General features: G+C 38.0%; 1 protein-coding gene across 4 annotated transcripts in view; it reads left to right on the top strand.

The window, feature by feature from the left end:
* The window catches only part of OSBPL3 (oxysterol binding protein like 3), a 102836-nt gene that overhangs the window by 4597 nt on the left and 81269 nt on the right, over window positions 1-16970 (top strand). The window lies entirely within an intron of this gene.

Below are 16970 nucleotides of genomic sequence, written 5' to 3'. Positions count from 1 at the left end.
TTTCAACAGATTTAGATTTTGAACATTATACAACTCATAGTAAGATTATTAAGGAGTACAGTTTCTGACATTATCTTGTTTCATCTGCCACTTCATATAGATTTTCAATCATTTTGAGTGCTTCCAGAAGATTGTAACATAAATATTTCTCTCTATTGAAATCCAGTTGATATTAGATTAATTGCTTTATTAATCCTGTGTTTCTAAGAATTAATCTTATATTGCTAGATATGTTGACGGGGGGGGGGGATGCTTGGTGAAAGGTGACTTTCCTTGGAAGAATTCAGCAGGGAACAACTTCTGATTTTGGCCTCTGACTGTGTACCATGGAAATAACAATGGGCAGCCAGCTAGCTATTGACTCTAACTTCAGAGGCTTTAAGAATAATTGTATTTTTCCTACTTGCAGAAAGTGCTGCTGGATTAGATACTTTGGGGATTTGATACATTATTTCCTTCTCCTTGTGGGATACTATATTATGAGGAGGATTAAGAGGTAATTAAATTCAGTTATTTGGATATTGCTCACAAAGCAGTATAGAATAATTTCCTAGTCACTCTTAAATTCTGGCATCCCTGCTTGAAATCTTTCAAGCTGACTGGTATTGGGTGCCTGCTTTGCACAATGTAGTTCAGAACTTGCAATAGTGTTAAATGCAACTATGACAGTAACTTCAATGAAAATGAAAAAAAGGAACAAGGAATGCTAAAACTTTTGTTTTGAATGTTAAAGAGCCCAGCATTTTCAGGTAGAAAATCAACTTTGAAAAGTTTCTGCTAATTCTTATAGGGAAGTAGAACAATGAACTCAGTGTGCTGCAAGTTTTCATATACCCTTGGCTCAAATGACAAATTCCAGGCGACAAAGTTTACTTGTTTTGGGATTATTAGCATATGTTTCAGATTATTGCAATATTGTGTTATGTGCTTTTCTTGAGTATGAAAATTGTAGGAGGAAATACTTACCTTTCAACTTCCATTGATAGCTGCAGATTCCCAAAACAATGATTCTAATTGCTCTGTTTCAGAAGAGTTTATACATTGGATGTTTACTGCCAAAGGGATGAATAAATGAAGTATAAAACCTGTGGTGATCTTGAGTTTCTTTCTAGTTGTGCTTCAAGTAATTTAATTACCATATTATCCAAATTAATTTTTCCCTGTTATATTGCTCAAGAGCTCCAAGGCCTCATTTATTTTGATCAAAAATCTATGTAACAACCCTCCCCCCTCCCAATATATTTACACCTTAAGTTGTGGGAGTTCATATGGCCTGCATTTTAGACTTACTATGTTGTGGCCGTTGCCCATCACAGTTGTACTCTTTTAAAAAGATTTGTGGGTGTCCTGTAATTTCCTTTAGAAGCCATTCTTCCTCAATCTGCTGCCTTTCAGATATGTTTAGATTGCGGACTGTAGCAAACTAATGAATGCTCACCACTTCTAACAGTCTTTACAATCCTCAGAAATAGACTACAATGATTTGCAAACCTAGCCTAAGTAGGAATGATATATAGAAACTAATACGGTTGTCACATCTGGCACACCAAAATTCTTGTATTGAAAAGCTGGGAATTTGCTTACTATCAAAACAGATCACAAATATTTTCCCCTCCTTCCTGTCATAAAAGCATAACAGAATTTGCTTCCATTTCTTGACTATCAGAACCAGCTGCCTGAGGAATGCAGTGTCTGCTCTTCCTATTGGTATGGTTGGTATTGTAGGATACATGCACAACAGGATTATATTGTTTGAACTGAACTACATCTAGTTTGTACTTGTTATATTTTTGTGTCTGAACTTTAATGATTATCTTCTGCTTTCACAATGCCAGGTTATGTTTCATAGGTTTGTGTAGCATTATTGCCTATGTTGTAAGGGAGAAATTGCTCAATGAAAACATTGCTCTGAGAATAAAATAATCTTAAGGAAGGGCAAGAAAAACAGTTGCAACTGTGGTAAACCCACATATTAACTGCTTGCACAGGAAATATAGATGTCTGAAATGAAACTGATTTTTTTTAAAAAAACCACTGCCTTACATGTTATGTTTTAAGAGACTGACAAAACATTTGCATAATATAGTACTATTTGTAAGACAGGATTTGTCTGTTAAAAAAAATAGTATCTCAATAAAGCTGTGAGCCTGCATGTCAAAACATAAAATTTATGCATCAGTAATGTATACTTCCTAAATTTGTTTGCCTGACTGAGATGAAATTGTTATAGTATTCCAATCATGTAAGTTTTTCCCAATAACTTAACATCCCAAGCTGTGAGTGAGAGAAGACCATACATATTGATAATTTTTTTCTGTCAACTTAAAAGCAGATTTCATAACATATAAATACAGCCTTCCTTGATCCTATGCCCTGTAGAAATGTGCTTGCTGGGATTATGTTGCAGTGCAATAGCTTTACAAAGCTGTGGTGTGGAAGAAGACTTTATGAACATCCTCCATACTAAATGACAGTTTGTTATATAGTCATCCTGCCTTCAAATTCAAATTCCAGCTGTATGGGAAATTGAGGCAATGTTACTTCTAGCATTTATAATCCATCCTTCCTCATGGAGGTCAGTCATCACAACAGTATCCATAACAAATCTCAGTGGCAACAAAATGACAATGTGTGCATTGTGACATCATTTAAACCGGCTTAGTACTGGCATTACAACACCTGATACAAGTATATAATTTGCATCATTTTCAGTTTGTCAATGTATATCAATATATTTGTTTTCATACTATCTACATTTATTATTTGAGACAATGTTCAGTTGGAGTAACAACAAAGACAGCTATTTCTATGAAATAAACATACTTCCAAAGCTCTCTTAAAGACAAAGAGGTTTTATGTGTCTCTGAAATCCACATGTTCCAAAGAGTGAGGGCTGCTCTTAACAAAGCGTCAACAATCACTGTGTTGGGCCATCAACATAATAAACACCCTGAATTGGATATGCAAACAGCCAGTGATTCATTCAGCAATATGCCATCCTTGGCCCCCTGTGAGTATTTGTGTCATAAAAGTAGTTCTATTGAATTTAATCAGCAGATTTGTGAGTTGAACTCAATAAAAAGGAGAATAGACATGGAATACAATGAATGTATGCTCGGGTATAATATGCTTGATTATAACATACAATTTATGGTAATTTGTTGCCATTTTTGAATTATTCACTAAACTACTAAAAGTGAATGGTGAGTCTACTTATTTTTTATATATAACAAATAATGAACTTTGTTGATGAACTTACTTTAAAATAATATCTCATCATCCAAATCAAAACAGCTGCCAGTTCAATATAATGTTGTTCATTACATCATTTTATCATGTTAGAAAAACATATGAAAGATGTATAGATCTTTTTGTGTAGTTGTAAAAAAAATGGCTAGAATTATCTTCCAGTTTTATTTTTTTAATGCTTGATTGCAAATGACTGTAGTTTTTCAGGTGCCCTTCAGCTGCAGCTTTTGCCTGTGCCAGAGACACTTTCCCATGATGCACTACCATATGTTTGCCTGTATGGGAATGCACTAGAAATAAGTGGCTCTCGTGAGACTGAAGCAGCCGCTTTATAATGTACAGATTTTACATTTAAGTTGTTATTTTGCTCTCCATTAAGATGCTTGTGTGTTTAGTTTTTTGATATTTCTGTCTAGTTTTCCAAACAAATTCCTTGTTTGGAAAAACTTAATCATGGCAGTGATTTAGTTGATGTAGGCAAGTAACACTCAGTATATAATTTATGGTGTCCTACTTCACTTCTGGTTATATCTTTAAAAGTTGCTATTAACAGCGTGTATATAATTTATGCTGTTCTTCTTAATTTCTGACTATATCTTTTTAAAAGCAACTATAAACCAACAAATGAATGGGAAAGTCAATTAGACCAGAAATGTTACATGCCATAAATATACTTTATCGTGAAATGACACATATCTAAAAAGTCATTTATACTACTTGACCCAAGTGCAGTTCCTGTGATTTTAATTAAGCTGATCTGGAGTAAATGGATTGTGGATTATAGCCCAGATTTACAGGACTACTACTATATGAGTTGAAGTTAAGCCAACCCTCTTTTATAACCAGATGGAACAAAGCATTGAGGTCTACTTGACGTTGAAAAGTAGTATAAGTTATTTTATGGGAAACATAAAACTTCAGTATGCACTATTAATTTGAGGCCACTTTGTTAATAGTGGATGAATCTCGTGATCGTATGAAATAATGTAGGGATACAAATAACTAAATGTGTAGTTTTGGAACAAAATACTGAAAATGAAGATAGGGCTGCAGGCTTATTACTACAATCTGAAGCATGCCTAATAAACTGCATGATCCTGATTTCCTCAAGTTCATTACTCAGAATTATGACATCCAAAAGGTTTGTGGTGTTTTAGTTGCAGGGAACAACTAGAAAATCTGTTGCTGGAACTTTTATCTTTGTTTCTCCACTTTTCATCACTTCTTTTTGAGAGTTGCTCTGCTAAGCAAATGAAAGAGCTTGTCCAGCATGTACTTTTAGCTGTGTTGGTTCTTCCTTGCAAGTCTATAAGACATCTTATTTTAACAAACAGTTTCTAAGGAAAAAAAAGTTGCATTTTGTTGTTGCATGCCTCTCTGGTTTCTGATATTACAATATTCTATTGATCATACTTATAGGTTGAAGCAAATAATTATTAATAAAATAATAAATACACTTCTGACTTTCCCCTTTCCTTCCTTTATCTTCATGATATCTAATGATGGTGTTGCCTGAGTAAATTTACTCAGATTACATTCCTGATCCAGAACCACATATCTTTTATCCAACAATTCTCTAGCAATTCCTCCTGTTGCTCAAAACCATTCCCTCTTCCCTCTATAAATATAAATGATAAGGTTCTGGATGGGACTTTCATAGCTGAAACATATGAAAAACATAGCCATTTTTAAAAAAAATTCTGCTGTTTTGTAAATATAATAGTACTAAATTCAACCTAATTTTTAGTATCAGGCTTAAAATAAGTTTTCAGAATTTTAAATATTGCGATTGGGGAAACTATTCAAATCTTGTTTTTCTATATTCCAATCTTGTTTTGGGTATAATCTATATCATAACTATAAAAGATAATATGAAGCAACATTTCCATTCTCCATACCTTTTCATGAAATTATGACTTAACTATGATTTAATAAAGAAAATCACCTTCAAGCATAGTTTATAAAGAACTATTATCTTTGCTAACTATAAAATTATAGCTAAAGACAATTCATAATTCAGATTACATATAGGTACAATCATTCTAAAGGTTAGTTGAAAATTGACAGCTTTTGATAATTCATGTTACTTAAAGACAGTATGGTCTTCCTCCTTTCCTTTCTCCTTCCCTCCAAACTGGACAAGAAAAAAGGGGAGAAAAGTGTGAAATCTTGATGTTTGTCTAGGATATGTCTCATATGCCCATTTCATTTGAACTTCCCTGAGACTAGTGATTGAAGCTGTTTTCTGCAAGGGGGGGGGGGTCAGAGAGACAAAGGTAGGCGCCCTTTAACTCCATTTCATTTGAACTTTCCTGAGGCTGGTGATTGGAACTGCTGGCTATAAGGAGGGAGTCAGAGAGAGAAAGAGGACTAGGTAGTAGCCTGTGCGCCGTTAGGCACGCGAATCATATATTTATAAACCAAAATAGCAATAATACATTCTGGATTAGTGCGCTTGAGATTGTGATTTTATTTTATTTGTTTTGCATCTGTTTTTCGCAGTACTCTTTTCAAATTTGGATACAAAATATCTTTGTAAACAAATTACTAGTCTACATAGACAGATTACCTATCTAGAATCTCTAATCTGTGCTCTCCAAGCAGAAATTAGGGGCCCAATTCGGCCATTCCACATTATGGAGATGCCACGCTATCAACCCCCTCTACCGAAAAGATCCTGCAGGAGAAGAGCAGTCTGGATAACCGTGGGATCTGGCAGGGTGAGAGCTGTGAACCATAAACACAAAGCTTTTGCTGTGACCCAGCATAACAGATATAGTGCCCTTGCTGACCTTAATTGGGACACTAAAGAGACAGGTCAAGGTAGTTGTGATAATGATGACTCAAATAAGCAGGGGCTCATGGTCCAAAATGAAGAACTTTCTTTGGAAAGGCGAAATGGAGACCCAGGTATCACACATCAGTCACACATGAAGATCAAGGTATGTAAAAAGAAAAGTGACCTTCTGGTTGTTGATTCAATCATAAGGAATGTAAATTTAGAAAAGGATATGGAGGTTTTAAAAGAGGTCAGGTGTCTGCCAGGTGCTACTGTCAACAGAGACAAGAGGCGTATTCTTAAGATAGTCAAGAATGCAAGAAAGGACTGTGACGCTGATGTTATTATACATCTTGGCACAAATGATCTGTACCAAAAAGATGTACTTTCTGTGAAGAATGATTTCCAGAGCTTGGGGTATGAACTTAGTAGTGTAGGTTGTAGGCTTATCTTTTCAGAGGTTTTTACCAGTATATAAGGAATAGAAAGGGAAGGGCAGCGTGTAGCAGACTTTAATGTGTGGTTAAAGGAATGGTGTAAAAGGGAAGGCTTTGGTTTTATTAGTCATGGTGTCTGCAGCTGGTCCAATGAAAAACTGTACAAAAGAGATGGTTTGCACCCATCCAAGAAAGGGACTGAGTTACTGGCATTAAGTTCACAGATTTTCTGGATAAACATTTAAACTGAACAGCGGGGACAGAGAATTAATTGATACAGAACATTTATGTCCCCAGCAATCTAAAAGTCATAGGGTTATCAGTGCATGTGTAGATGTTTGTGTGGGTAAAATTATCACTCCTGCTGTCAAGCAAAACCAAGCATTTAATAGTGAGTGCCAGCATGGCTGCATAAAGAACTCCCTGACAAATTGAAAGACAAAAAAGTTAAGTATAAAAAGTGGAAAGAGGGGGACATAACTAAGGCAGAATATCAGCAAATAGCCCAAGCTTGTAAAGATGAAGTAGGGAAAGCTAAGGCTTACAATGAAGAAATGCTTGCCACAAAAGTAAAAAATAACAAAAAAGCTTCTTCCAATATGTTAAAAACAAGAAAAGGGTTAAGGAAACAATTGGTCCATTGCTGGGAGAAAGTGGCAAGAAGGTGACAAGCAACAGGGAGAAAGCAGAACTATTTAACTCATTTTTTGCATCTGTCTTTACGCAAAGGGATAAAACAGTCCAACCTATCAAAAACAGCACCACAAAAATCAGATTAGGAATACAAATTGAAATAGGGAAGAAAATGGTAAGTGAGCACCTGTCTACCCTAGACAAGTTCAAATCACCAGGACCGGATGGATTACACCCCAGGGTTCTGAAGGAAATGGCAGATGAGATCTCATAACCACTGAACTATATTTTTCAGAGATCCTGGAGCACTGGGGAACTGGGAGAGGACTGGAAAAGAGCTGGCTGGTTCCCATCTTCAAAAAAAGAAAAAAAATAGATCTAGGAAACTACAGACCTATCAGCCTGACCTCAATACCAGGAAATATTCTGGAAAAGATAATCAAGTAACGAATTAGCGAACACCTAGAAGCAAACAAAGTAATATCCAAAAGCTAACATGGTTTGTCAAAAACAGATCATGCCAGACTAATCTTATTGCAATCTGTGACAAATTGACAAAATTAGTGCACCAGATGAATGCCATCGATATAGTTTACTTGGACTTCAATAAGGCATTTGATAAGGTAGACGATAACCTAGTACTAGGTAAAGTAGAAGAATGTGGGTTGGACAGCATCACCACCAGATGGATTCGTAACTGGCTGACCGACCGCACTCAACATGTAGTCCTCAATGGAACTGCATCTACATGGAGAGAAGTATGCAGTGGAGTACCCCAAGGCTCTGTTTTAGGCCCAGTACTCTTCAACATCTTCATCAATTATTTGGATGAGGGAATAAATGGGGAACTCATCAAATTTGCAGATGACACCAAACTGGCAGGAATAGCCAACACTCCAGAAGACAGGCTTAAGATACAGAAGGATCTTGACAAACTTGAACATTGGGCACTATCTAATAAAATGAAATTCAATGATGAAGAGCAAGGTTCTACATTTAGGAAAGAAAAAAGAAATGCACAGGTACAGTATACGTGGTACCTTGCTCAATAGTAGTAATTGTGAGAGGGATCTTGGAATCCTACTGGACAACCATTTAAACAGTTTTGGTCACCACAATGTAGAAAAGATGTGGAAACTCTAGAAATAGTGCAGAGAAGAGCAACAAAGATGATTAGGGGACTGGAAACTGAAACATATGAAGAACAGTTGCAGGAACTGGGTATGTCTAGTTTAATGAAAAGAAGGATTAGGGGAGACATGATAGCAGTGTTCCAATATCTCAGAGGTTGCCACAAAGAAGAGGGAGTCAAGCTATTCTCCAAGGAACCTGAGGGTAGAACAAGAAGCAATGAGTGGAAACTAATCAAGGAGAGAAGCAACTTAGAACTGAGGAGAAATTTCCTGACAGTTAGAACAATTAATCAGTGGAACAGCTTGCATCGAGAAGTTGTGAATGCCCCAACATTGGAAGTCTTTAAGAAGATGTTGGATAGCCATTTGCCTGGAACGGTACAGGGTTTCCTGCCTAGGTAGGGGGTTGGACTAGAAGACCTCCAAGGTATCTTCCAACTCTGCTATTGTATTGTATATCTTTAACTACCAGTATAATTTAGGATTATATCAGAATATAGTCTAAAATCTGAAAAAACTGTTACAATACTGTTTTTGGCACTTTCATATTAAAAATGCTTAGTGGTTGGTATTTGTTTTTTGTATAAAATCAATATAGATCATAGGATTTCCCCCCTTTTTATGTTTAATTTTCATTCTATAATTTTTTAAAAGTTTTCTAATTTTTAATTTTAATGTTGATTTTTCTATAACCATAATTTATTGGTTGTTATACATCATCTAGAACCCCTCTTTAAAAACGATGAACTGTTTAAAAATATGAAATATAAATAAAGTATGTATGTACGTACGTACATACGTACGTACGTATATAAAGTTACCTAAAATTAGACAACAAAGTTCACCTAAATTTCAGTTAGGCTTAAGAAATCACTTTCCTCAATTCTGGGAAGTTATTTTATAGTATTGTGAAATTTCCCTAATTGTAAACAGTACTTTTTCAGCTACAAAATGTGCACTTTTATTTCATTCTATTTTAGAGAAAAATAAGAAAGAAGACATAATGAAAATCAGTAAAAATGGTTGCAACTGGTACAGACATAACTGGGTTAAGACATTTCTAATGATATTGGAGTATTGAGGAGTGTTCCAGATTCTGAATTTACTTTTCACAAAGAATGGAATTTATTTCCAAACAGATTGAAATACAATTCTCAAATTCATTTCTTGATTCCTAACACCATATTGGTCAGTGAAATTTGTTATCTCATCCAGCTGATAGTCAAACAACCATTATTTCCTTCCTTCAGGTTGGATAAACGAACCAAAGGGTGTCTTCAGCATACTAGGGTTTAATGTAGAGGTTGAGCAAAACAGAGCAGATGGATCCTGTGAGCATTTTGGGACAATTGCTTAGATGTATAACAAAAGACCCCAGATGGACATGTTTCATAAGGAATAGTGAACCAAAGGCTCAGTCCTGCCAAAAATATACCATAGTTGGTTATATGAAAACCTAACCTTGCTCCATTTTGGGCTGCAATCTCCTGCATGTTACAGAAAGGTAACATCCAGGAGATTACTGCTCTTCCTAGCATCTAGCAGGGTTTTAAACAAACAGTGACTTTCTTAGTCTGAACTATATAGCACATTTATTGATCTTTCTCCTTTGAACTGTTTCCCTTTTAATAAATTTATACCAGCCTTGTGAATGTCAAGCTGATCTCTAGTGCTAAGAACAAAAAAATTAAAGATTCAGAAGAGCAAACAACTGAGTGGCAATTTGTGTTAGCTCTTCAAACATAATGCACTAGATAAATCAGCACATTATATCCCTATGAACTTTTCTGATATTTAGAAATTCCAAGAACAGAGACAGAAAATACAGGAGGGGAGAGTATATAAATATGTCAACCAGTGTATTTCTTAAGAAAATAAATCAGTACATATACATTGGACCACTACCAAGAAAAAAGTTACCTAATACTATAATAAGTAGGTGACCTTTTTGAGCTGGAGAGTGCATTACAAAATGCCATGGGGCAGGCTTGTTAATTCATAAGATGAGTAAATACTAATTTACTAGAAGAGAAACTACCGAGAATGTTTCCTTCCGCCCACTTAATCTCCCAAGAAAGTCTCTATGGTTTATATAATTTTTTGTGTCTGTCTATAAGGGGCTTCAGCCCCTTATTATTTCCATTTTTTAAGAATGCCTGTGTTGGACTCATTAATATCTTGAGGTCAACTCTTTGCCAACTTCCTACTTTTAAAATTAAATGAATATAAAAATAGCCAGGTGGGCAGGAGGATTATTGAAATGAAGAAATGTTGGATTTACTCAGGGAAGGAGGAAGAGAATGCCAAGCTATTACAGTAAGGATATTTGAATCTTGTGAAACTAGAAAGCATGAAAAACAAACTTGGAGTAACTCTATTTTGATTCTGTTAGGTATAAGGTGAAAGAGAGAGGGGAATTTGATGAACCTTCAAGATTCTGTTACAGTATTATAACCACATAACAGTACATTCCAGGATTCCTAGTGATTTCATGATTTTGGCTATCTTAAAGGGCTGATAGAAGTGCCCATGGTACAACAGGACCGAAGCATAGAAAATCTCCCTTCTGAGCCATGTTTGTTTATTTGTTTTTGAGCTTCCCTTTGATATTGCGAGTGAGTAAAGACACGAAGAGCAGATTATCTGCATTTCCTTTCACTTTATTTAGAACATCCTAAAATATATAGAGCAAATGGTTTCTATGAAACTACCACAGTAGAACTTGTTTGACAACTTTGAAGGTGTGGAAGTAAAGGGGATTGATATTGTTTCTTCTCTTTCCCGGAAAGTACGCTTTCCATTTATGTCAGGAGCTTAATATTTGTATTTTGAGGGGGGGGGGGGGAAATTGCAGTCGATATATGGATATTTGGTTAATGAAACATGGTACATGTAATCCAGCCTTCACAAATCCTTGTTAAAGTATGTTATTTGATGTCAACAAAGAAATTGAACCAATATCTTCCTTGGAGGTATGAGGATATGAATTACGTATATAGATTGTTATTGGAACACCCGTGTTGTAAATAATTAGGCTTGAGTAACATTTACTGGAGCCTGATAATTAAACTTGAACAGTCCAGTCCAGTGATTTCATCTAGATACCTAGTGTGTATATATTTGTATTTGCATTTGTCCTTCATTAAACTTCCTAATTACTCACTGATTTACAAAGGTATTTGAGGAAGAGTATATTTATGGCTTATTTTCATCATTTATTGGATGGCACTACAAAGAGATGCAGTTATCTAGCATGAGATGTGTGGCACTATGTATCTGCATGGAATAAATATAATACTGGGACTGAAACTCTAAAAATTTCTAACAAACAAGGTTTATTCCAATGGCAAGAAATTCTAGCAAACACAGCGCCCAAAAACTGAGGGGCCAAAGTGGAGAAGCTGGGGGAAAACACAATGAAGAGATGCTAATGGATTTTAACCTGCCTTGAGAAGTAATTTTCATCAACACAATTCTATTTGTGAGAGATGTACAATACTTTTGAATACAATACAGTTGTTCTAATAGTTGTCTGCAGTTTATCAGGCCAGATATAAAAGCTATCACTCCAAAAAGAGGTGAAGTTAAAATAAACATTTCTCTTGTGCGCTGCTTGGAGAATCCAAGTATGGGTTAAATTCAGTCTATTCGCCCAAGGACTGAGTTGAAATTCTTAACCACGCCGCCTCTTCTAATTGAGGTTCAGTTCAAAAACTCAGTCCAGCCCAATTTAGATACGTTTTGGGGAGCTCCTCAGTTCTTGTGCGAATAGAGTGTGACTATTAGTTAGTTAGATTAGATTTTCTTAGTTTTGTTTTTTGCTGAGAAATAGTGCTAGGAAGATCTTTGAGCCGTTTTAAAGATCGCAGGTGAGGCTTTCGGATTTCCAGGTTCCGCATCGCTGCGGAGCCCGCAATTGTCGGGGCGTTTGTCCAGCGGCTGCGGTGAACACAGGGGAAGGTAGGAGGCTTCCTTTCCCCCCCCCCCCGGCTGTCTTCACCTTCATCTGCAGCTGCCGGAGTCCTCGGCGGAGGCTCTGGTTTATGCCTGACAGTTCCCTGAGTGTCCAAGAAGCACAGTAGCCATTTTGAATGTGTTTTTCATGCGCTTTTCGCTGCCGGCCGTTTGGAGTTGCCATGCTTTTCCTCCCAGCCTGCAGATTGCTGCGAGGGAGTCTTTGGCCTTCGTTCGGGGCTCCGGCTAGGCCTCCTCCTGGACCATCTATATTGCGGCCTAGGAGAATTTTGGCCGCCTGGCCATACTCCTGTCCCATGAACATATCTGCGCAGTGCACAGCAGCTCCCAGCTCATGCGAGTGCCAGCCTACTGCATGCAGAGTCTCCCCGAAGGGCTGTGTGATTCTGTCTTCGATCTGGCTGAAGAACATCATGGCTGACAGTGGTAAGAGGGCGCCAGAGGAACATCCTGCCTCCTCACCAAAACACAGTAGGCCACACCCTCCTGTGGTGGAACTGGGCAGTAAGGGCACCAAGGGAAAGGGGATTCCCAATAATTTGGAGGATATCTTGAAGTGTCCACAGGTGGAGGCTCCAGTGATATCTCTCACTTCCAACTCTGTCCTACCCGCTGACGACCTTGAAGGGCTCAAAGCCGAGGACAGAAAGGCTGAGAAAGCATTTCACAAGACACACCAGGTGGCCGCCTGGTCCATTAAGACAACTACAGCGGCTTTGTTCTTTACTAGAGCCTCACTGCTTTGGCTGAGGCAGTTGAGAGCGAATCCCCACTCAGAGGGCTCCAGATAGATGCATGACCTTAACAAAATGATAGCAGCTATGAAGTATTTGGCTGATGCTTCACTCAATGCTGCAAAATTTGCCTCCCGGGCTCTGGCTTTAAATGTGACCTCACAACATCTATTGTGGCTTCGTCACTGGCAAGCGGATGTGAAGTCGAAATGGAAGCTTGCTTCCGCTCCCTTCAAAGGAGGACAGTTGTTTGGTGACACATTAGACAAATTCCTAATTGAGACCAAGGATAAATGTCTACTGCCTGGAAGGCTGACAGGAAGAACAATTCCTTTTTTCTGAAGCAGTCCTTTCGGGGAAATGACAACTCGGGTGCGGGTCCCTCCTATCAGAGACCTTGCCCCCACGGCAATGAGCGTTGCCAGGATAGGTCATTTTCTGAAGCCCCTTTCGTGGCGGTTCAAACAACCGCTCCTACCATAGGTCCAAGTGACCACCAGTGGGATCCTCCCATAGGCTGCCATCTCCAACTTTATGCTGCCCAATGGGAGTTGATCACAATGGACACTTGGGTTCTCAACACGATCAGGCAGGGCCTGACCTTGGAATTCCTATCCCTTCCCCCATGAACCCTTAATCCGCTGTCCAGTTCCCATCTCCCTCCCCAAAAGACAACGCATGCTGGCGGAGATCTTGCATCTCCTCCAGATAAATGCCATAGAACCAGTTCCCGTAGAGCAGGGGGTTCTACTCCATTCTTTTCCTTGTCCCCAAAAGTTCCGGTTCTAGAACACGCAGAGGAGATGCTTTCAGTCAAGTGCAAAGCCTTTTCTATAAAAGTGGCCTGAGTTAAGCTACGAGTATACATTCCAACAGATCTGACGAGCTACCTATGGGATTGCCTTAACTTTCTGTAGGAAGGTAATTTTTAAAAATGCATGTATCTTCAATGGAGAAAGGGTTTAAATCAGAATAAAGTATATACTTTCCCTTCAAAATTGGAAGCAGCAAAGTACAGCGCTGCTCACCTGAAACAAACAATGTACAGCCTTCAGTGACACACAGAAATTATGATCTTATATAACTGCTATATTTAAAAAAACATGAGATGTAATTGCAACTCTTGAAGACTCAAAGGAAGAGTTCTTTTAAAATCCCATTAATCTTTTTTCCCTCTCTTACAGAGATTTTTGCTTCAGGGTTCAGAATTACATGTTACATAAAAGTTAGCTTCTATTCGGTCATCTCACTCCTACTTGGGCCAATTTGACTGCTGGACTGAAGATAGTAATTTCTATTTATTCACTCATGATCATTAGCAATGTGTTATGAAAGCTGTCAAATTGGCAAGCATGATAGTGTGAAAGGAGGGAAGGTGCTTGAAGGAAGCAGTAAGCTGAGTTGGGCAAGTTGTTTGGATTTGCATGCATGCCTGTACTTACAAGTAGGGTTTTTAAATGTTAGTCCTTATTATATATCATATATCACAACTGATATGGAGATAAACTATTTTAACACTCTTATGAAATATTAATAATCTATTCTATTTAACAGTGAGGCAATCCAAAATTAAGAATGCCTGGTAGGATGTTTTTTTCTGGAATGGGTGAAAAGGCATCATTTACTTTACTAAAGTCCTTTCATAATGGAGGGAAAAAGATGAGTGATATATGCATTTTATTTTCACCATGCCCCAAAGATTTGCAGTGATTTTAATGAAATATTAAAAAAATATTGTCCCAAGGGTGCTTTTTCAAAAGGTAACTAAACTGTTCTTTTTTCATTGAAGACATTTTGATTCTCATCCAAGAAGCTTCTTCAGTTATCATTTTTAAATAAAACTAAATGCCAGGCGTTAACTTCAAGGAATGCTATCCAACGTTGGGGAAGCTTTTGAATGAGATGAATGGCATGTCACCCTGCAAATTTTGGTAGAAATTAGTTTAGTTTTAGTAAATTCATCTGAAGAATCAATTGGTGTATTTCCATTCAAGTGATGTTGCTTTCTAGGAGGCAGCGTGCCTTGCTAATTTTAAGTGATGACTTGCATATTTTATTTTTCAATATTTGCATGTGTCTTTCTCAGCTTTTTTCCGCAACTAGACAAGACACAAGACCTTTAATTTTCTCTTTTTCTCTGCTTGTTGATTCAACTTGCAGGCAAAATGAAAGGGGATAAGCAGAAGAAGAAAGATAAAATGGTGTGGAGGGAATACAGCCAGCTGTGATAGTACATAGGGATGGATCTACAATTTTAAGCAAACACATTTCCTGGATTCCTTCCTTCTTCCTCATAAACACTTCCCTAAACTTTGTAGAGCAACATTTCATTGAAAAATTGCAAAAAAGTTGCATCAGAAAAAGTTGTAATTAAAAATTATGTTAGCAAATGTGGAATACAAAAAATAAATGTGCTTTTTTGTATGTGTATTTGATTAAGATCCATTATGAGAAATGCAGGGAATCAAAAGAAAATTCAATGTACATGCTATAACATGGACTGGTTGTAATTAATACAACTGTGTTGGTATTTGAAGAATCCTCCTTAAGGTGGAATGGCTATACCACACTGCTTCATTCCCCAGCAGAAATTTCTGTGTACATTCAACACAGGTACAGCATAGCTGTTGGAAAGGTAGAATGGCTGATAGGTTAGCCTCAATTCAACATTTTATAAAATATCTCACCAAAACAAAGATTATAAGCAACCTATATGAACAGATCTCTATATCCTATTTGTTGCATAATAGGACTCACTTGGGTCAACAGATTTAGTTAAACACATAGCTGGGAATCATGAGGAGCAATGAAAGAAACCTTTTCATCTTTTTCCTGGGTGTATCTGTTAAATAACTGCTAGATCCGTAACGGCGAACCTTTGGCACGCATGCCACAAGTGGCACATGTAGCCATTTCTGAGGGCACGCGAGACGTTGCCCTGTTAGCTCTAGTGCTCATGGGTGTGCTAACCAGCTGATTTTAAGCTGTTTTTCACCATCCAGAGGCTTCCCTGAACGAACCATTCCCATTCTGGAACAGACTTCCAGTTTGGATGTTGAGCTGTTTTTCACCTTCGCCTCTGGAGAGTCAAAAACCGGCCAACGTGCAAAGTAGAAGTCTGTTCCCGAACTTCTGGTTTGCGCATTCGGCCATTTTTTGCTGTCCAGAGGCTTCAAGGAAGTCTCGTGAAGCCTCCGGAGAGAGAAAAATGGCTCAATGGGCAACCCAGAAGTTGGTAAACAGTCCATTTCTGATCTCTGGAAGGCCTCCAGGGGCGGGGAAGGCCATTTTTGCCCTCTCCATGTTCCTAGAAAGCCTCTGGAGCCTGGGGAGAGTGACAAATGGGCCTTCTGGTCTGACTGGAAGTTGGGCAATGGGTCGTTTTCACCTCCAGAGGGCCTTGTGGGGGCGGAGAATGCCGTTTTCTCCCACCCCAGGCTCATAGAAAGAGTCTGGAGTATGGGTAGGGCAAAAAATGGGTCCACCATGCCATCATGTGCCAAAAGCAGGGGGAGGGCAGAGAATCACACATGCATGCATAGGGGTTCGCATGCGCAGGGAGGACACATAGAATTATGGGTGTAGGCACGAGCTCACACGAACCCCCAGGCTTCCCCTGCTTTTGGCACATGATGGTAAAAAGGTTAGCCATCACTGTGCTAGATCTATACTATGCCAATATTGCATCATTAATTATTTCATTAGATATCATATTTTTCAGAGTATAAGATGCATCAGAGTATAAGATGCACCTTAGTTTTTGGGGAGGAAAATAGTGGGGGGGGGGATTCTGCCTACCAGGTATTCATCTGGCTAGTACCCTTAGTCTGGTCAAGTTCAGCACATAGTTTGCTGGTTATGAGTGTGCGCCTGCACACTTTTTGTCCCCTGGTTGAGGATAAAAAACAGTCTAAAGCATAGCTGATCATTGGAGAGAGAAACAGTGTGAAAAGCAGGCAAAGCATGGAAGATTGCTTCACTCATTAGCGCCTCATTAGGGCTAAAAAAAAACTTCAAAAAAGCTACATTT

Source organism: Thamnophis elegans, chromosome Z (assembly GCF_009769535.1).
Source record: "Thamnophis elegans isolate rThaEle1 chromosome Z, rThaEle1.pri, whole genome shotgun sequence".
Lineage (NCBI taxonomy): Eukaryota > Metazoa > Chordata > Lepidosauria > Squamata > Colubridae > Thamnophis > Thamnophis elegans.
The sequence above is the reverse complement of the archived record's forward strand: the minus strand, read 5'-3'. Positions and strand labels throughout refer to the sequence as shown.